The sequence below is a fragment of the Nicotiana tomentosiformis genome, chromosome 5 (assembly GCF_000390325.3).
Source record: "Nicotiana tomentosiformis chromosome 5, ASM39032v3, whole genome shotgun sequence".
NCBI lineage: Eukaryota > Viridiplantae > Streptophyta > Magnoliopsida > Solanales > Solanaceae > Nicotiana > Nicotiana tomentosiformis.
In genome coordinates, this window is record NC_090816.1 from 128,261,169 (window position 1) to 128,284,070 (window position 22,902).

The window sequence follows — 22,902 nt, forward strand, 5'->3', positions numbered from 1 at the left end:
CACCCTATTTATTATAAACCAAAATTATTTACTTTTTATATTTTATAGCAAAATAAGTATTTATGGTATATACTACCATTGAGGCATGAAATACGCTATTTATGTTTTTTCTCTCTCTTTCTTTCAATTAACACACGATTCTCTCTAAGAATTTTTCTTCTTTCTCTCTCTCTTTCTTTTCTCTCTCTTCGAGCAAAATAGGTCGAATCATAGATACAAGAAAGAGAAACAAATCATGAAAGAAAGCCTCAAAATCTCAAAATCAGAAACATGAAAGTAAATCTATAATCAAAAAAAGGAAGCGGAGATATCTTGGGCGAGGGAGAGATTGAAGAGAAAGAGAAATTCTTAGCGCTGTAAGTAAGAGAGAAAAGAGGAAGAAGCGCTCGAATTGGAAGTGTTGTAAATTGTAATGGAAGAGGTAGTGAAGCGATACAAGGAGTCTTGGCCGAAAAACGCCATCTCCGACGAACTTTCTTTTCTTCTTTGCTATTTAGTCACATACAATGATACAAATATATTGTATTCTGTAAATATTTTACTCAAACACATTGTATTGCTGTATAAATATATTTTTTGCATGTGTTTATGTATTTCGAATGTCTGTATTTTTTTAATACAGTTGAATACACATGTATTCATGCATATTGTACATACAATATGCATGAATATATGATATAAACATTGAAATACACTGAATACAAACATTAAAATAGAACAAAATATAATCAGTGAATACATTTAATTTTAAAATAGAGTAAAATACACTGAATACAAATAAAAATACAGTGAATACAACCAATGAAATATACTGAATACATCAGTAATAACATGTATTAGGAATAACTAAAATAATGTTAATACAAATTTTGAATACACTATATATAAAATAGCAAATATAGTAAATACAAACATTGAATCTAATGAATGCAATAGTAAAAAAAAAATATTGAAACACACTAAATACAATAGTTATATACAACTGAAAAATTATTCTAATTAATTGGGTTGATAATGAGGCATGTTAGAATTAATTTTGTTGAGTTATATTCGGAGTGTATCACGCTAATTAATATTATTTATGTTATTAGACAACTGAACATACCTATTTTTAAGGTGATTGTCATTACTATATTCATAAATATATGACGCGAATACATGTGAATACATGCACGTACAACTGGACTGCCCTGATTTTAGGCATTTTTTGCTGCTGTATTCATGAATACAACAGCGCGAATACATGTCAATACATGCGCGTACAGCTGGACTGTCCTGATTTTAGGCACTTTTTGCTGTTGTATTCATGAATACATGGCGCGAATACATGTGAATACATGCGCGTACAGCTGGACTTTCGTGATTTTTAGGCGCTTTTTGTTGCTGTATTCATAAATACAACAACGCGAATACAGGGAATACACTACCGTAATAACTGAATAGTAGCTATAGAAAGTAATTATGTATATGGTAGCTATAGAAAATTAATAGCTACTAAACAATAGTGGTTTCTGAAAAATTTTCTTTAAGTTAGTTCTTCTTGATTTTATTCCTAGGTTTGTTTAGCCTATTCGGGTCAGATTTTGGACAAAGCAAATAAGGCAGGTTGTCATTTTAAAACCACTGCATTACTTCGCCAGATATTTTCATCTCTTCTATTACTATTTACCCTGTTTTATTACTTTTGTTTCACTTGATTTCACTTATGCCTATAATTTTTCCAAAGACGTATTGCATTTCGACTGTTACCCTACACTTTAGACTTGATCCAACCAAATTATAATGACTGAAAACCTCAAAATTTCTTGTATTCCCAATATTATTTGACTAAATAATATATAAAAGAGTAACTAGGGATATCGGTTTTATGATCCTTTACCAGCGGTGTCAAATTTAGCGTATGACAATATGACCCAAGCAACTCGCCAGGCTTGGGAAGATTGGGTTAGACATATTCATTCGCGAGTCAATTTGGGCATTATTCAAGTTAGCTCATCTAAAAATTTAAACAGTTTAAGCTACATATATTGCTTAAATTGATTCATTAGAAAACTTATCAAGAAATAGAAAAATAAGCTTTTTAAGTTTGATTTTGAAGCAATCAAGATAAATAAAGAAACAGGCGTATAGGTCAAAATATGCCCTAGAATATTTAAGACAAGATAACGCTAAAGGAAGAGTGTTCAAGCCGTCATCAGTCGAGGTCGACCAGGAAGCAGCGAGATTCATGGCCGAGATGTCAACAAGGGTCGAGGTCGAGCACCGTTGGCAAAGTTGTAACGGCTAGTTTTCGAAATAGGATATTAAAGAAAATATTCTAATGTGCACTTATACTATTAGGGTTTGTTAAGAAAATGTATCATATAAATAGAAAAGGAGACAATGGTGGAAGGCATGTGACATTCATTATTTGACAAGAACAGACTTTTGATTGAAGATTTGTTTCTCTCTCTTACAAAGATACAAACATTATCTTTTCATCTAGATTCTTGTTCGTATTATCCCACACCCTTTCATCAGATCCAAGAATAATTCGAACATTCTGGGATTTGTCTGTCACTCATCATTGTCAGGAGGGATAATCGACTAGTTCATACTTTATTGGGTGAATCACTCCTTCTATTTATTTAAATAACTTTTATTGTTATCCATACTTTTTGGAATAGTTAATGCATATTGTTGTCAATCCTCCACCAGATCTGACCAACATTAGTCACCTTTTCAGAAAATACATCTAGAAATATTATTACTAACTAAGTTTAACCCATTATTATATAAATTCAACTGTTTAAACCGAAAGTTACACTTTTTAGTCAAATAATTTGACGCCGTCTGTGGGAATTTCTTAGTTAAGCTTTTAATTTCTTCTAGATCTATAACCAACACAAGTCTCTAACATTAAAAAAAAAAAAAAAAAGAGAAGAGAAAGCAAAAAACAAGATCTCCTTTCTTTGTACGTACAAAATCCTAACATGGCACGTAACCGAGAAGAAAGGGTGAGAATAATAAATAACCTCCCAACTAACCTCTTGAACGTCATCAACGAAAGCTGCAAACGGAAGACGAAGACGAAGGCGCAACGCCCAATGCTTCCCCTAGGCAATATGGGTCACCGCCTCCTCATTGCAGCATCACAAAATCTCTTGGTAAGGGAGCCTCATCATCTATGGGGGAGGAGACGCCCTCAGCTGTAAAAAAAAAAAAAACTCCTCGAAGCATGGATAACCGACACGCTAACCAGCGTCTTCAACAAGCCCGCCCGGGATGCGGCCACAGAAAATGCAAGAACTTGCGTTATACAACCAGCAGACGAGCAGCACAACCATCTCCCTCTTCCTCCCACGACAGGTATTACTCACAATGTCGTTAATAGTGCAGGCGACGACATTCTCGCAACCATTCTAAATAGGATGGAGGAAATGGAGAACGAGAACAGAGCACTCCGGGACCAAATAAGGGAACACCAAAAAAGGGTCAATAAGATACCGAGCGCCCCTAAGCTTTTACCGAAGAGAGATGCCGGCAGATTCGTCGAGCAGCCTTATAGTGATGACGCCACCCCACATGCCATACCAAAAACCTTTAAAATGCCGTCCTACCTCAGGATATATGATGGCACGACCGATCCTGAAGATCATGTGACTCACTACATTACCGACGTGAAAGGAACTGACCTCTCCAAAGAACAAGTATCTTCCATTTTGTTGAAAATATTCGGTGAAACCCTCACAGGAAGAGCGTTAACTTGGTATTCGCAACTACCTGCGCATTCTATTAAAACTTTTGAAGAGATGGCTGACAAGTTCGTAACGGCCAATGTTGGGGCCAAGATGGCCGAGGCAAAAGTGAATGACATATTTGCTATTAAATAGTCTCCGAGAGAGGGATTGAGGGACTTCATCGCCTGGTTCAACCGAGTAAGGATGACCTTGCCGAACGTATCAGAAGGGATGGCGGTCACAGATTTCCATAACGGGCTGAGCAGGGATGGTTCGAGGGCGACTAGAAAGCTATTAAGTCGATTAATGAAGTAACCCCCTCCCCCCCCCAACAACTTGGGATGAAATACACAACGCATATTGTGCAGACCTCAATAGACCAACTCATTAACTGACCTCGATACAGGCCGAACCCAAAAAAGATCGAAGAAATTATACCAGAAAAGACTTCGCAGCTCCGCGACTTAACAGGGAACGGCATCAACCGTATGTCAGAGTTGCCGTTGCGCCCCCCCCCCCAACACCACCATGAAGAAGGCCCGCCTAGATCAAAGACAGGGACTCACCGAAACGAAAGAGGTATGCCCCCTTTATTATCCGCTTATAACTTTTGTGTGTCATATACAGAGATAGTCTATGCCCTATAGAAGCTCAGACCAAAGGTAAAATGACCACAAAAGATGAGTTCAGATCTGAATACCAGGAAGTCGGACGCCCTTGATAAGTGAGAATTTTGACTACTTATTAGCACCTTTTAGCTTTCATTTTAATCCAAAAACGTTTAGTTGTTTTCCCGAAAACTGATGAAATGTGGTTAATTGCAGGAATATTGGAAGATGAACTCCCAAGATGAAATCCAACTCAAGAAAGAGTAATCTGAACTCAAGCACAAAAAAGGCACAAAAGCTCAATTGTGCGGACCGTATAATATCATCTGCGGCCGCAAGTTATGAAGGAAAATCCATCACAGACTGGTGCAAAGTGCGGTCCGCACATGAATTGTGCGGCCGCACAAGCTGGGTCAGGAGCAAAGTTCAGAGAATCTGCATTTCAAGTCCATCAAAAGTGCGGACCGCACAATTATTGTGCGGCCGCAGAAGACGAGCTATGCAGCCGCAGTTACAATTGTGCGAACCGCAGAAGAGCAAGATGCGGCCGCAGTTACAAAAGTGTGGACCGCAAAAAGAGTGCAGTGCGCCCGCAGTTCAAAATTATGCGGTCGTAGACTTCCAATCCTGTCAAGCTGAATAAAAGTGTGGACCGCACATGGAATTGTGCGGCCGCAGAACCTTCGAAAGGGCATTTTTGTCCGAAATTTTTAGCCCTGTATAAATAAATAAGTTTCACATTTTTTGGTCAATATTTGGCATCAGGTGCTACAGTAGCCGTTTCTTTTTACTCTTTTTAGTAGTTTTTTTAATATTTTGAGCTATTTGAATATATATTTTATCATTTTAATTAGCAATATGAGTTTAATTATCATTTCTTCTTCTATTTCTTCCATTTCAAGCATGAGTAGCTAGATTTTTACTAGGGTTATGACCCAAACCTAGTGTGTAAACTTAATGGGTGTTTGATTTAATGTTTGTTTATGGTTGGTTGTTTATTATTTAGCCTTGTTCTTGCTTTTATTTGTGGAATTAATGGTTACAAGTATTAGTTCATGCCTATTTGACTTGGTTTCTACTTGAGAAAGAGAGACTTAGTCTAGGAAAACTTGGCTAACAAGAAATTGGGTCAATCGAGAGATTGACAATCCTAATTAAAAGATTGAACCTAGAGATAGTAACAACTCGACTTGAGCTTTTTATCAACTGTTTTGTTCAATACCCATTTGGACTTGAGAAAGCCAAATTAGGCAAAATCACTCTCTGACCGAAAGGTATTGAGTGGGTAATTGAGTGTAGGGGTGGGCATAATACCGGCCGAACCAAAAAAAATCGGTCGAACCGTAAATTTTGATTTTTTGGTGTCGGTTTAATCGGTTATTCGGTCGGTGTGCGGTTTATAAATTATTAAATTTTGGTATTCGGTGCGGTTAACGATTTTGGTATTTCGGTTTTCAGTTAAACCGAAAAATCAAAGTTTTGGTTGCAACAATGGAGATTTAAAGGAAAAATCATTGCTTTCAATTCGATCGGTTCTTGAAACAATAATGGAAAATCTTAAAGAAGAGAATGAGAGGAAGCCAATCATTCATTTGGGCCATGGTGACCCTTTGAACTTCTCCAGTAGCAGAAGACGCTCTTTTTAGTGTTGTTCGATCTGCTAAGTTTAATGGTTATGCTCCTGATGTTGGTCTTTATTCAGCTCGGAGATCTATGTGAGTCAACACATAAAAATCTTGCATCGTTAATAACCGAAAAACTAAACCGGAAATAACCGAACCAAACCTTGAAAAAACTGCACCGAACCATAAATACTTTGGTTTGGTTTAGTTATTAATATTACAAAACCGAAAATCGATAAACTGAACCGTACTTTCTTACTAACCGACCGACGCCCACCCCTAATTGAGTGTTGATAGCTATAATACACTCCGACCAATAAAATAAGATTTAAAGTTTATATCCCCTTAGGCAAACACCTAGGTGAAGGTCATAGCCCTAGACCTTTTTATAACATTTGAAAAACAACAAAAATAATTTCCTAGTTTTATTTCGTAAATTACAATCGTAGTTTAATTTAGACTTTAAAACAACCCAATTTTGTGGAAGTGCAAATTTAGATATACAAACTCACGCGCTACAATATATACTACTAACCCCCATACATATAGCTCCCTACGGAATTCGACCCCGACTCTTGTTGGGTATTATTATTGCATCGACCGCTTTCATAACCTCGAATTGAGGTGTGAACTTGGACGAGATCAATTTTTGGTGCCGTTGCCGGAGAGCTAAAAAATGGTGTTAGCTATATATTTAGGTGTGTTTTTGGGATATCTTCTTTTTCTTCCTTGTACTAACGTGTTGAGAAATTGTAGGTGCAATTATGGCAAATAATGAGCTCGGAAACTTACCTTTAGAGGATGTGGACGTTGAGGATGATCAAATGGATGAGGTCCCTCTTTAACCTCAAGCCAATAGACGAGACCAACCGACTCATGACAATGTGCCAGTTCCACCCCCACCTCCACCACGAGCGGCTCCACACCAGGTGTTGCCGAATGAAGGGTATGCAAGTGCTATAGTCCCTCCTCGTATTAGGTGGGAAACTTCCAAATCACCAATGTGATACTCACTTTTCTCAAGCATCGAGGGTTATTCATCGGCACACCGGTTAAAAATGCATATAAACAATTGAAGAGGTTCGTCGATACGTGTTGGGGGAGCAAACAAACAAATGTCTCCGAGGATGCTTTGAAGCTAAGGATTTTTCCCTTTTCTCTACGGGGGAAAGCTTTAGATTGGTTGGAACGCGCTTACCAAATCATTCTATTCATACTTGGGATGAACTAGCAGAGAAATTTATTTCTAAGTACTTCTCACCCGAGCACATGGCTATTCTTCGGGATGAAATTCTAGCATTCAAACAAGAGCCCAATGAACCATTACACGAGATAGAGGAAAGGTACAGAACAATGGTTGAAAGAATGCCCCAACAATGATATGACGGAGAACATGATTCAACAAACTTTCTATCGGGGGATCAATACAATCAACTAATGTGTAGTGAATCAACTTGCCGGTGGGAACTTCATGACTACGCCTTATGCGGAGGCGTGTGATATCTTGGATGAGATGGCGGATACTTCATCGGCGTGGCAATCTCGGGATAATGTTCTACAAGGTGATCCCAATGTGATTCACCTTCATAAAGAATTGCATGCCCATGGGCAAGCCATAGCCGAGTTGACTACCACCATGAACCAATTGGCAAAGCCTCAACTTTAACAAGTGCAAAACCCGAGGTAAGTCAATGCATTGAAGGGAGTAAATATGATGGTGGACAAGCGAAGAACAAGAAGTCCACAAGTGCAACAAAGAGTGGACAATTTTGTGCAAGATGATAATGGATTTGATCAAGATGGTTCTTATAATGACCAACAGGAAGAGGTACAATATGTGAACAACTATCAAGAGCAAAGAAATAACTTCCAAGGCCCTAGTCAACAACAATGGAGACCTTCAAATAATCAAGGAAATTGGAATTCTAACAACCAAGGCAATTAGAATAACAACAATCAAGGCAATTGTAGTGCAAGCAATAATCAAGGGAATTGGCATAACAACAATAACCAAGGTAATTGGGTAGACAACAATCAAGGCGGGTGGAATAAAAATCAAGGAAATCGAGGGTCGGGTGTTCAAAGGCCTCCTATGTATTAGCAACCGAGCAACCCACCTCCTTATCCTTCCCATGGTCCTCGTTCGTCCAACAATGAAATGGGCTGTATTGAGAACATGTTCAAACAAATGATGGAGAGGAATGCCGATTCCGATGCCCAATTTGCATCACACAACACATCGATCCGTAATCTAGAAGTGCAAATGGGTCAAATCTCTCAAGCTTTAAATTTCCGTCCTAAAGGGCCACTACCAAGTGACACGGTGGTGAACCCAAAGGGTGGGAACAATACGGGGCATGCCATGGTCATTACTACAAGGAGTGGAAGAGATGGGAATGCACCCACCTCAAGTTAAAGGACAATTGTGGATGATGAGCAAGTGGTAGAAGAAGAGGAGATCCTGAGCAATGTGGTACAAACAAATGATGAAGTGTAGATTGATATAGATTGATAAAGGAATAAACAGAACATTTTCTTCACTGAGGATATCACCTTACCTAGACAGGTAAAATCCACAATGAATAATAAGGTTAATGGATCTCCTACATTCAGGATTAGAGTGAAGAAAGATGTCTTCATTATTGATCTGGGATGAGTCTCCCGTGTTGTCACTAAGTTTCTTAATACTTAGTCAATCTCTTTTGGAAGCAAAACAGTAACATGAGGGGTCCTCCCCATCTTAGCTTCTTTCTTCTGCAGATTAGTCCTTTGCATATTTTGTATAAGAGGTTAGGCTTTTGTCCCCCTCTATGTAATCTTTTTGACTTATGAATGGAATTAATACCCATTCAAAAAAAATATATAGATGACATGGTGGAAGAGACTCAAGAGAATGTGAACCCATCTAGGGATTTTTTGATTGACAAACCGGAACCGGTAGTGCAAAAAGCTAAGGCACTATTGCCTAAGCCACCTCCTCCATATCCTCAAAGGCTCGCCAAGAAAAATGGCGAGAATCAATTCAAAAAGTTCATTGATATGATGAAGAGTCTCTCGATAAATGTGCCATTAGTGAAAGACTTGGAGCAAATGCCCGGATATGCAAAGTTTATGAAGGACTTGGTGACAAAGAAGCGGTCAATGAATTTTAAAACTATCAAAGTTATTCATCAAGTGAATGCAATTATACATTCGATGGCTCCTAAATTGGAAGACCCCGGTGCTTTCATAATCCCGTGTACCATTGGAAGTGCCAAGTTTGCCAAAGCTCTTTGCGATCTTGGGGCGAGTATCAATTTGATGCCCTATTCGGTTTTCAAGACCTTGGGAATTGGGAAACCAAGACCCACATCTATGAGATTACAAATGGCCGATCGTACAATGAAGAGACCGTTAGGATTTATTGAAGATGTATTGGATCGTGTTGATAAGTTCATTCTCCTGGCGGATTTTGTTATTCTTGATTGTGAAGTGGACTATGAGGTGTCGATTATTCTTGGAAGACCTTTCTTTGCTACGGGGAAGGCTCTTGTTGATATGGAAGCTGGAGAATTCACTTTCCGGGTGGGTAATGAAAAGGTAGTGTTCCACGTGTGCAAATCTATGAGGCAACCGAATAGAAATGAAGTGTGTTCATTCGTGGACTTGGTGACCGATGTGATTATTGATGATACAAGTGCCACGATTAACGTGGGTGATATGTTGGAGGCTGTTTTGCTCAATTTTGATGATGACAAGATGGATGGCTTCATAGAATGTGTTAATTCTTTGCAAGGAATGGGGTCATACAATTAAGTACCCCGAAAACTTTCCTTGGATCTTGAGAACATGAAAACTCCTCCTACAAAACCTTCAATTGAAGAGCCTCCGATCTTGGAGTTGAAGCCATTGCCTCCACATCTCAGGTATGAATTCCTTGGCCCTTGTTTTACTTTACCGGTTATTATTTTCTCTTGCTTGATTAACGTGCAGGTTGACTCTACATTGGATGTGCTCCACAAGAGGAAGAAAGCTATTGGGTGGACTTTGGCAGATATTCGGGGAATAAGCCCCGCATTTTGCATGCACAAGATTAACTTGGAGGAAGATGTCAAACCCTCCATTGAACATCAAAGGAGACTCTAAAAGAAATCAAGTTTCAACTAAATAGGTAAAACAATTAGTAAGAAAAGATCAAAAAAATTTGAAGTATATATCTCAGATCAATGATGAAGAATATAACAAGATAAAATAATTTAATAAATGCGCAACAGTGATCTACACAATTTAAAAATATAATCTTTTGCAATTTAGCCCGTGTACAGACTCGTCACCTCGTGCACACGACTTTTAACACATTTCAATAATTACATCAATACCAGTCCTAGGAAAAATTTCCCCCACACAAGGTTAGACAAGTCACTTACCTCGACTTGCTTCAATTTAACCAAGTATTATGCTTTTTTCTCGAATTTCCGACTCCGATCGACTCGTATCTAGTCATAATTAATTCGATACAGTCAACAAAAATTATAATAATCACTTTCATAAGAAAATATTATATTTTCATTAAAATCCGAAATTAGCTCAAAATTTGTCCGTGGGGCCCACATCTCGGAATCCGGCGAAACTTACAAAATCCGACAACCCATTCAATTACGAGTCCACCCATACCAATTTTACCAAAATCCGATAACAACTCGACCTCCAAATCTTAAATTTTCGTTTTTGGAAGATTTTGCAAAAATCTTGATTTCTTCCATTTAAATTCGAAATAAATGATGAATATGACCATGGATTTATGAAATATAATCACATTTGGATATAGGACACTTACCCAAGTTGAAGTCTTGAAGAAATCCTCAAAATCGCCCAAGAACCGTGCTCCAAAACTCCAAAACGAAATGAAGGAAATGATCATTTTTGGTCCTTAAGTTTCTGCCCCAAAAATACTATTCCGGTCGCTAAAAGTCCAATCCCGTCGCTAAAAGTATCACATCTGGTCGCTAAAGGTACACACCACGATTATTTACACCAACACTTTTATTTCACTAAAAAAGCTCTAACTCCATCATACAAACTCGGAATTCGACGATTCTTGTTCCTATGAGTCACAAATAAAAATACGAACTCATTCATTCAATCGAAACTCAATTCGGAGATCATTTGCTCAATGTGATACCAATTTCGCTCGTTAAACAATTAACTCATATTTTGCGCTTAAAACTCAATCGCGACTTGATGAAATTAGACCAAAACTTTCCAGATCACTCCTATAATTCATTATCAAAATGTCGAAAGTCTCGAAATCGAATTTCGATCTCTAGAACTAAAAATGGACTTTTGGATCATTACATACTTATGTTGAAAACATCAAACTCTTTCTCGACAGCCTGCAGTGTATCAATCATAACTTCTTGTACTCAACTCCAACTGCCAAACGGTTTAAAGTTCTGCAAACTAGATACAGAGTACTACAACTCTCATGTTTTTCTCATCACCCAACTCCTTATAGATTGCGAGATATAAGCTCCCAAAGTCAGCCCTGTGCAGCAGAAATTTCTGGCGATGCACACTGCTGTAGCTAAAATCTGCAGTAGCAGCTTCAGTCAATCGATCATAACATTTTGTATATATGTCTGAATGATAAATGGTTTATCATTATGAAAACTAGAATCAAAGGGCTACAACTTTCATGTTTTGAAAATGTTCAGATTCCTTATAGATTTCGAGATATAAGCTTCCAAAATCTGCTCTGTGATTGCACCGGTTGCTGTTCAAAAACAGCTTCTGTAGCAGAAAAATTCCAGCAGCTCCTTTTTGTCCGAAATTCATTCCGTTAACCTTCCGAAATCCACCCAAGGCCCTCGGTACCTTAACCAAATATACCAACATGTCCCAAAATACAATATGAACTTAGTTGAGGCTTCAAACCATGCCAAACAACGCCGAAATTACGAATCGCGCATCGAATCGAATTATGAGTTTTCAAATCTTCCAACTTCTATATTTTGCGCCGAAACATATCAAATCAATTCCGATTGACCTCAAATTTTGCACACAAGTCATAAATGACATAATGGATTTATAAAAAATTTCAGAATCGGATTTCGACCCCGATATCAAAAAGTCAACCCCTCGGTCAAACTTCCCAAAAATTCAACTTTCGGCATTTCAAGCCTAATTCTACTACGGACTTCTAATTAAAATTCCGATCACGCTCCTAAGTCCAAAATCACCATACGAAGCTGTTGGAATCATCAAAATTCTATTCCGGGGTCGTTTGCACATAATTTGACATCCGATCACTATTTGAACTTAAGCTTTTAATTTTTCATCAAAATTCCATATCTCTAGCTAGGGACCTCGGAATTTGATTCCGGGCATACACCTAAGTCCCAAATCACGATACAGACCTACCAAAATTGTCAAAATACTGATCCGAGTCTGTTTGCTCAAAATGTTGACCAAAGTCAACTGAGTTGAGTTTTAAAGCTCTAATTCACATTTTAATCCATTTTTCACCTGAAAACTTTTCCGAAATTTTTTTACGGACTGCACACTCAAGTCGAGTAATGGTAAATAGTGCTTAGATCACATAATTAATCATTAAATTTAAAGATGACATTTTAGGTCATCACATTCTCCACCTCTAAAACAAACGTTCGTCCTCGAACGGAGTTAGAAAAAGTACCTGAGCTGGTGAATAATTGTGGATAACAGCTGCGTAAATCATTCTCGACCTCCCAAGTCGCCTCCTCGACCGGATGACCCCTCCACTAAACCTTTACAGAAGCAATATTCTTTGACCTCAGCTTTCGAACCTGCCTATCTAAAATAGCCACTGGTTCCTCAACATAAGATAGATCCTTGTCCAACTGAACCGAACCGAAGTCTAACACATGAGACGGATCGCCGTGATATTTCCGAAGCATAGAAACATGGAATACCGGATGAACCGCAGAAAGACTAGGTGGTAGTGCAAGTCTGTAAGCCACCTCTCTAACTCTCTCAAGAATCTCAAAAGGCCCAATATACCTAGGGCTCTACTTGCCCTTCTTCCTGAACCTCATCACACCCTTCATAGGCGAAACCCGTAGCAATACCCGCTCACCAACCATGAATGCAACATCATGAACCTTCCGATCCGCATAACTCTTCTGTCTAGATTGGGCTGTACGAAGTCGATCCTGAATCAACTTAACCTTTTCCAAGGCATCCTAAACCAAGTCTGTACCCAAAAGTCTAGCCTTGCCTGGTTCGAACCAACCCACTGGGGACTGGCACCACCTACCATACAAGGCCTCATACGGAGCCATCTGGATGCTTGACTGGTAACTGTTGTTGTAAGTAAACTCCGCAAGTGGTAAGAACTGATCCCAAGTACCCCCAAAATCTATCACACACGCACGAAGCATATCCTCTAGTATTTGAATAGTGTGTTCGGACTACCCGTCCGTCTAAGGGTGAAATATTGTACTCAATTCCACACGAGTACCTAACCCTCTATGTAAAGCCCTCCAAAACCGTGAGGTAAACTGTGTACCCCGATCAGAGATGATGGATATCGGTACACCGTGAAGTCTGACAATCTCGCGAATATATACCTAAGCCAGCTGCTCTGAAGAGTAAGTAGTAATCACAGGAATAAAATGAGCTGACTTAGTCAATCTATCCACAATCACCCAAACTGCATTGAACTTCCTCCGAGTCCGTAGGAGCCCAACAATGAAATCCGTAGTGATCTGCTCCCATTTCCATTCTGGAATTTCCAACTTCTGAAGCAATCCACCCGGTCGTTGATGCTCATATTTCACATGCTGACAATATAGGCACCGAGCTACATATTTCATTATGTATTTCTTCATCCGCCTCCACCAATAGTGTTGTCTCAAGTCTTGCTACATCTTCGCAGCACCCGAATGTATGGAGTACCGCAAACTGTGAGCCTCCCGGAGAATCAATTCACGAAAACCATTTATATTGGCACACATAGCCTGCCCTACATCCGTAATACATCTTCATCTCCAATAGTGACTTCCTTGGTATTGCCGTGCTGAACTGTGTCCTTAAGGACAAGTAGATGGGGGTCATCATACTGATATTCCCTGATACGATCATAAAGAGAAGACTGAGAAACCACACAAGCCAAAACTCGACTCGGCTCGAAAACATCCAAACTAACAAACTGGTTGGCCAAGGCCTGAACATCCAAAGCCAAAGGCCTCTCTACTACCGGTAAATATGCTAAGCTGCCTAAACTCTCCACCTTACGACTCAAGACATCGGCCACCACATTGGCCTTCCCAGGATGATAGAGAATAGTGATATCATAATCCTTAAGCAACTCCAACCACCTCCGCTGCCGCAAATTAAGATCATTATGTTTAAATAAATGTTATAGACTTCGGTGATCGGTGTAGACCTCACAATGGACACCGTACAAATAATGCCGCCAAATTTTTAAGGCATGAACAATAGTTGCTAACTCCACGTCATGTACATGATAATTCTTCTCATGCACTTTTAACTGTCTAGACGCGTAGGCAATCACCCTACCGTCTTGCATCAACATCGCGCCGAGACCAATATGCGATGCGTCACAATACACAGTATAAGACCTTGAATATGTAACTAATACCAACGCTTGTGTCGGAGTCAAAGTGATCTTGAGCTTCTGAAAGCTTAACTCACACTCGTCTGACCCTGTAAATGAGGCACCCTCTTGGATCAATTTGGTCTTAATAGTTGTTCATAATCAATTACAGAATCGTCATTTAACCTCATGTTAACAAAAATCTCGTTGCAAACCTTCACAATACTGATAACTAGATACGAGGCATGAAGACTTCATAATTATTTGCTCGAATTAACGAGTCACATTTAACGCCACCTAGGCGGGCACCTATCTCGTAGGTTAAAAATTAATAATTACAACACGAATTTGACAACTATGCCCAAAGAATTTCATATAAGAATTTTCAAATAAACCTAACATGCCTGACTCCTTATTAGTACTATAGTACAAATTTAATTTCACAAGGGAGAACTTAAACACAAGAATTTTTCTCACAAGGATCTCGTCCTTATATAACTTCCACCGCAGCTCGTAGCCCGGTTTAAACATATCAATTTACATAAAAATGTGAGGATCTCGTCCTCAGTTCTGAATCACAAGTAATATGCACATCGTGCCAATTGAAAATTTCCATTTTCTCCTTTTAAATAATTTCGGTTACACCAAATCACAACACATAATGAACCCCACACCGGTAGGGCATATAATTCACAATTTGCAATTAATTATTCAGAATTTACATAAAAATTTACCGAAATGAGTAACAGAAAGCCACATTTAGCCTCGCAGCTCTTATTAGTGACCAACACGAAATGATAGGCGTAGTTATCTCCATAAAATCTCCCAACAGGGGTAAACACATAAGTAGATTATAGAATTATGAAGCTCACTCATAAGTGGAGCACAATAGGAAGACTCGTTTCGATATTGAGAACCGAATCAACTTAAGGAAATTATTCCTTTATATTAAATCGAGGTCGTACCTGCAACGACACCATCTGATGTAGCGACCTCCGCCATACCGTAAAACAAATATATCAACGGCTGGGTCTCCACCTCTAGGACGCCTTTTACTCATATGACCTTCACCCCTAACTGGTCGTGTGGGTGGTGTAGTAACTGCAATGGGGCACGTAGCCTGAGTGCTTTGATGAAATAAGTCTCTCCCAAGTTTTTGACAATTTTTCTCATGATGTGCCTAGTATCACCGTATTCATAACAACTCCTTTGCGGATTAGGCTGCTCATATTGAGTCTGTACCAGATAACTGGAATAACCATTATAGGAACTCATGTTGGTGGTGCATTAAAAGAACTTACTAGAGCACCCCGAATAATCCGATGTGCAAACTGGGCTGGACGACTGCCTGAGCCAAGTGGGCAGTGTTGCATTGGCTGGTCTGCCCTCTTCATAGGCTTACCACGAACACTGGTGGAGAATTATCTCTCCCAAGGCAAATTTCTTCTTTTGTTATGCTGACTCAACACTGTTGAGCTGACCTATTTCTTAACATACTCTTTGATTCTTTTTTGGGGTAACCCTTACCCCTATTTATACACAACGATCACAAAAGTAGAGCTCCATACAGACAAATCTTGGCACGAACCACATAGTCCAGAATCTCGTCAACAACTATACTTACTCCAAAGCACTCCAAAATCTGCAACAGTGACGTCCACGCTGAGTAGACCTTCTACAAATTTAGAGTTGTTTCTATAACTCCTTTGCTATTGAAGTATAGGATTATTAAGGAGGCGGACATACCACAAGTCCCAACCTTATCCTCTACAAAATCTCAGGTCTTAAACATGTGTAAATTTTAGGGAACCTTTCAGTACCACATATATACATTTCAGGCCAAAACTGATATAATACATGACCCCGCAATCCACCCATTGGTAGTGGACTCCCTCTATTCAGCGCGAAGTCATAGGTCACAACGTCCGATAATCCACAATAATAATCTTCACAGCTTGTATAAATCAACCAGACGCCAATGTCCGTTGCACCCTGCACATGATTCACTAGGTGATCTCTCAATACGCCCACATCTTCAGTCGGAACCACACGTTAAGGAAATGTTTGAGCATCTCTGGCTCCCTCGTAGTCTATCTGCGGCATCACGAACCGTCGACACACAACTGATATTGAGTGCACAATGTCATACATGAGTGGATACAAAGGAATATGAGATATATGTTTCACGCTAAATCAATGCCGCACGATAAGGAATCAAGGAAGTGAATATTTTCCTAACAGTTCCATAGCCTCCCGAAGATAAGTACAGACGTCTCCGTACCAATCCACAAGACTCTACTAAACCTGCTTGTGACTCATAACACCTATGAACCTAGTGCTCTGATACCAACTTGTCATGACCCCAAATTCCCTCCGTAGGATGTCGTGATGGCACCTAGTCTCTAAGACTAGGTAAGCCTATCAATGCGGAATAATAATAAATATCTGAAATAAATAAACTACAATTCAAACAATTTCAACTCCCAAAACTCGGTAGAAATAAGTCACAAGCTTCTAAGAATTTATTCTCAATATCTCTATATGTCAAGGTCTAGATAAAATATAAGGAAGCAACATAAAATAATAGAAGGGGACTCCGGAGTCTGCGGACGCTGGCAGATATACCTCGAAGTCTCCGTGCACAGGTAACTCAATGACGTCTAGGCTGGTAAAATGTACCTGGATCTGTACAAAAAGATGTGCAGAAGCGTAGTATGAGTACACCACAGCGGTACCCAGTAAGTGCCAAGCCTAACCTCAGTAGAGTAGTGACGAGGTCAAGTGAGGCCCTACTGGAATATAATATTGGCATGGTAAAATATTTATCAATGTAGTAAAATAAAATGACATTGAAAATGAATCAAATAGTATGTCACATTTAATGACACCAAATAATTGCAAATAATATCTCGTGGAAATCAAAACAGAATTTCCTTCAACTTTATGAAAATCACAATAATAATCAAAGGCAACTACGGCCATAAATTAATATCAACAAGGGCACTCCCGAGGTACCGCCTCGTAGTCCCAAATCATAAATAAATTCACAATATCTCATTTGCTTATATCACCGTGGGAGCCTTCACAATTTATTTAAAGAAAATATTTTTTCCGAAATAGCATCCCGCGTTTTAGCCACCCTTATCATACCGCATGACTTCTAGTAGTTCCCCTACTAGCCACGCGTATCAAGCCACCCTTATCTCACCGCATGCGTTTCAACACCCAGACCTTATACCACCGCATGCGTATCAATATCACAATATATCACAATTTGCACCTCAAGTGCTCAAATAATTTAACTTGCCAAAATAATTCAACAACAATATTTTTCCACAATAAAGAGCTCACGGCTCATGCCAAAATAAATCATCAATAATAGTTTGCCACAATAAAGAGCTCACGGCTCATGCCAAAATAAATCATCAATAATAGTTTGCCACAATAAAGAGCTCACGGCTCATGCCAAAATAAATCATCAATAATAGTTTTCCACAATAAAGAGCTCACAGCTCATGTCAAAATAATTTATCAATAATATTCTTCCACAATAAAGAGCTCACGGCTCCCTCACAATGAGTATAAAAATATTCAGGAGTAAATAATTTAGGAAAATAATATTTCAAAATCTTTACTACGTTGCTTCAATATCAAGTTTAAAAATGTCAAATACTTCATATTAATAATATTTAATTTAAAGAAAATCAACCTTCAAATAATGCACAGAATAAAAGAAACCAAGTTTCAACTAAACAGGTAAAACAATTAGTAAGAAAAGATCAAACAAATTTGAAGTATATATCTCAGATCAATGATGAAGAATATAACAAGATAAAATAATTTAATAAATGAACAACAGTGATCTACACAATTTAAAAATATAATTTTTCGCAATTTAGTCCGTGTACACACTCGTCACCTCATGCACATGACTTTCAACACATTTCAATAATTACATCAATACCAATCCTAGGGAAAATTTCCCCCACACAAGGTTAGACAAGTCACTTACCTCGACTTGCTTCAATTTAACCAAGTATTATGCTTTTTCCTCGAATTTCTGACTCCGATCGACTCGTATCTAGTCATAATTAATTCGATACAGTCAACAAAAATTGTAGTAATCATTTTCATAAGAAAATATTACATTTTTATTAAAATCTGAAATTAGCTCAAAATTTGTCCGTAGGGCCCACATCTCGGAATCCGGCGAAACTTACAAAATCCGATAACCCATTCAATTACGAGTCCGCCCATACTAATTTTACTAAAATCCGATAACAACTCGACCTCCAAATCTTAAATTTTCATTTTTGGAAGATTTTGCAAAAATCTTGATTTCTTCCATTTAAATCCGAAATAAATGATGAATATGACCATGGATTTATGAAATATAATCACATTTGGATATAGGACACTTACCCAAGTTGAAGTCTTGAAGAAATCCTCAAAATCGCCCAAGAACCGTGCTCCAAAACTCCAAAACGAAATGAAGGAAATGATCATTTTTGGTCCTTAAGTTTCTGCCCCAAAAATACTATTCCGGTCGCTAAAAGTCCAATCCCGTCGCTAAAAGTATCACATCTGGTCGCTAAAGGTACACACCACGATTATTTACACCAACACTTTTATTTCACTAAAAAAGCTCTAACTCCATCATACAAACTCGGAATTCGACGATTCTTATTCCTATGAGTCACAAATAAAAATACGAACTCATTCATTCAATCGAAACTCAATTCGGAGATCATTTGCTCAATGTGATACCAATTTCGCTCGTTAAACAATTAACTCATATTTTGCGCTTAAAACTCAATCGCGACTTGATGAAATTAGACCAAACTTTCCAGATCACTCCTATAATTCATTATCAAAATGTCGAAAGTCTCGAAATCGAATTTTGATCTCTAGAACTAAAAATGAACTTTTGGATCATTACATGCTTATGTTGAAAACATCAAACTCTTCCTCGACAGCCTGTAGTATATCAATCATAACTTCTTGTACTCAACTCCAACTGCCAAACGGTGTAAAGTTCTGCAAACTAGATACAAAGTACTATAACTTTTATGTTTTGCTCATTGCCCAACTCCTTATAGATTGCGAGATATAAGCTCCCAAAATCAGTCCTGTGCAGCAGAAATTTCTGGCGATGCACACTGCTGTAGCAAAAATCTGCAGTAGCAGCTTCAGTCAATCGATCATAATATTTTGTATAAATGTCTGAATGATAAATGGTTTATTATTCTGGAAACTAGAATCAAAAGGCTACAACTTTCATGTTTTGAAAATATTTAGATTCCTTATAGATTTCGAGATATAAGCTTCCAAAATCAGCTCTGCGATTGCACCAGTTGCTGTCCAAAAACAGCTTCTGTAGCAGAAAAATTCCAGCAGCTCCTTTTTGTCCGAAATTCATTCCGTTAACCTTCCGAAATCCACCCGAGGCCCTCGGTACCTTAACCAAATATACCAACATGTCCCAAAATACAATATGAACTTAGTTGAGGCTTCAAACCATGCCAAACAACGCCGAAATTACGAATCGCGCATCGAATCGAATTATGAGTTTTCAAATCTTCCAACTTCTATATTTTGCGCCGAAACATATCAAATCAATTCCGATTGACCTCAAATTTTGTACACAAGTCATAAATGACATAATGGATTTATAAAAAATTTCAGAATCGGATTTCGACCCTGATATCAAAAAGTCAACCCCTCAGTCAAACTTCCCAAAAATTCAACTTTCGGCATTTCAAGCCTAATTCTACTACGGGCTTCCAAATAAAATTCCGATCACGCTCTTAAATCCAAAATCACCATACGGAGCTGTTGGAATCATCAAAATTCTATTCTGGGATCGTTTGCACATAATTCGACATCCGGTCACTATTTGAACTTAAACTTTTAATTTTTCATCAAAATTCTATATCTCTGGCTAGGGACCTCGGAATTTGATTCCGGGCATACACTTAAGTCCCAAATCACGATACAGACCTACCAAAATTATCAAAATACTGATCCGAGTCTGTTTGCTCAAAATGTTGACCAAAGGCAACTCAGTTGAGTTTTAAAGCTCTAATTCACATTTTAATCCATTTTTCACCTGAAAACTTTTCCAAAATTTTTTTACGGACTGCACACTCAAGTCGAGTAATGGTAAATAGTGCTTAGATCATATAATTATTCATTAAATTTAATGATGACATTTTGGGTTATCACAGAGATAGCTCCTAAGATGGCTTTTAATTTATTCAAAGGGAATCATATTATTTTATTCTTTTTTGACTTTTATACTATTTAGATATTAATATTTTATACATACTTGTGAAGAATATAAAAATAAAACTTTTGTCATAAATGTTACTTTTTGCCTTTTCCTATATGAGTTCAATATGTGCCCATACTGTAAGTGAGATAAATAATTAAAATTTTAAAAAGCAAAGTACTCCAAAAATAGAATTTACGTGTATTTTGAGGGAAGGATTTAATTTTAGTATTATTTCAATTTAAGGATTTAATTTTAGTATTATTTCAATTTATTTATATTTATATTAGGTTGGGTCATTCCTATTTTAATTTGGTTAATATTTGTTAGACTGAAAAATAAAAAAATGTTATCGAAAAGTTATATTTTTCGGTCATTATATTTTTTTGTGAGTTACTAACAGTTTTTAAGATTTTTATGTGAGAAAACATAGTTGTATGACTTTGATTAAAAAAAATCATAATTATATGACCATTTGTGAAATTTACCGTTCACTATCACGAGCATGCCCTCTTTCCAAATATATATATATATATATATATATATATATATATATATATATATATATATATATATATATATATATATATATATATATATATATATATATATAAGCATTTCTTTGCATGGCGAAAATCCTTTATGTAAAAAAAAAAAAAAAGGACTGCCAATCTCTAAAATGCAAGTGTGGGGTTTGGTGTCATTTTCTTTCAAGAAATGCCCTAAATAGAGGAGTCGCGTATGAAAATAACATACATTAAATTAGTTGAACTCTGTGGTGGAGCATCAACGTGTGCAAAACATGGTTTCATCATTAATTTGAAAAATGCATAGTCTTTACTATAAAAAATATATACAAAATAGACTGTCGCTATACAAAAATATACTAAATATATTGTCACTATACAATTTATATACAATAGACTGTCACTATACAAAATATATACAAAATAGACTGTCGCTATACAAAAAATATACTAAATATATTGTCACTATACAATTTATATACAATAGACTATCACTATACAAAATATATACAAAATAGACTGTCACTATACAAAATATATACAAAATAGACTGTCACTGTATAATTTATATATAATAGACTGTCACTATACAAAATATATATAAAATAGACTGTCATTATATAAAAAATATACTACATAGACTGTCACTATACAAATTTTACCTCCTATATCAAAGGTATATACCTTATTTATTATAAATCAAAATTATTTTAAAATATTATTTTCTATAGCTACCTTTTATATTTTATAGCAAAATAAGTATTTATCGTATATACTATTGTCACGACCCCAAACTCCCTCCGTATAATGTCGTGACGACACCTAGTCTCTACGACTAGGTAAGCCTAACATATTGCGGAAATTAAACAAGCGGAAATAAAACTTGACAACTAACAGTAGTGAATAACTGAATAAGTAGTAACAATATCGCTCGGCATGTACAATAATCAATACTCTATAAATACACCATCTTCCCAAAACCCGAAACATCATAAGTCACAAGCTACAGAAGAAAACTAGTATCTCTACACACCAGAGTCTAATAAAAAAAGTATGGAAGGTAAATGGCATAGGAGAAAATAGAGGGGGACTCCGAGGTGTGCGGTCGCGGCAGATGTACCTTAAAGTCTCCGAACAACAGCAAGCACTCTCAGCTAATAGCGGGGCTGATAAGTAGTACCTGGATCTGCACACAAAATATGTGCAGAAGAGTAGTATGAGTATACCACAACGGTACCCAGTAAGTGCCAAGCCTAACCTCGATAGAGTAGTGATGAGGTCAGGTCAGGCCCACCAGTATATAATAAATAAAGCAGGAGAATATAAAAGTATAAAAAAAAACTGCAATTTACAAAAAAAAAAAAAAACAGCGATATCACAATACAACACACAGGGATAAACAACAGGGGATCTCCCGAAACAACGTCTCATAGTCCCAAAATAAATATGCAGGGAGAACTCCCGAGGTACCGCCTCGTACTCTCAAAAGTAAATGTGCAAGGAGAACTCCCGAGGAACCACCTCGTAGTCTCAAAAGTAAATGTGCAAGCAGAATTCCCGAGGAACCGTCTCGTAGTCTC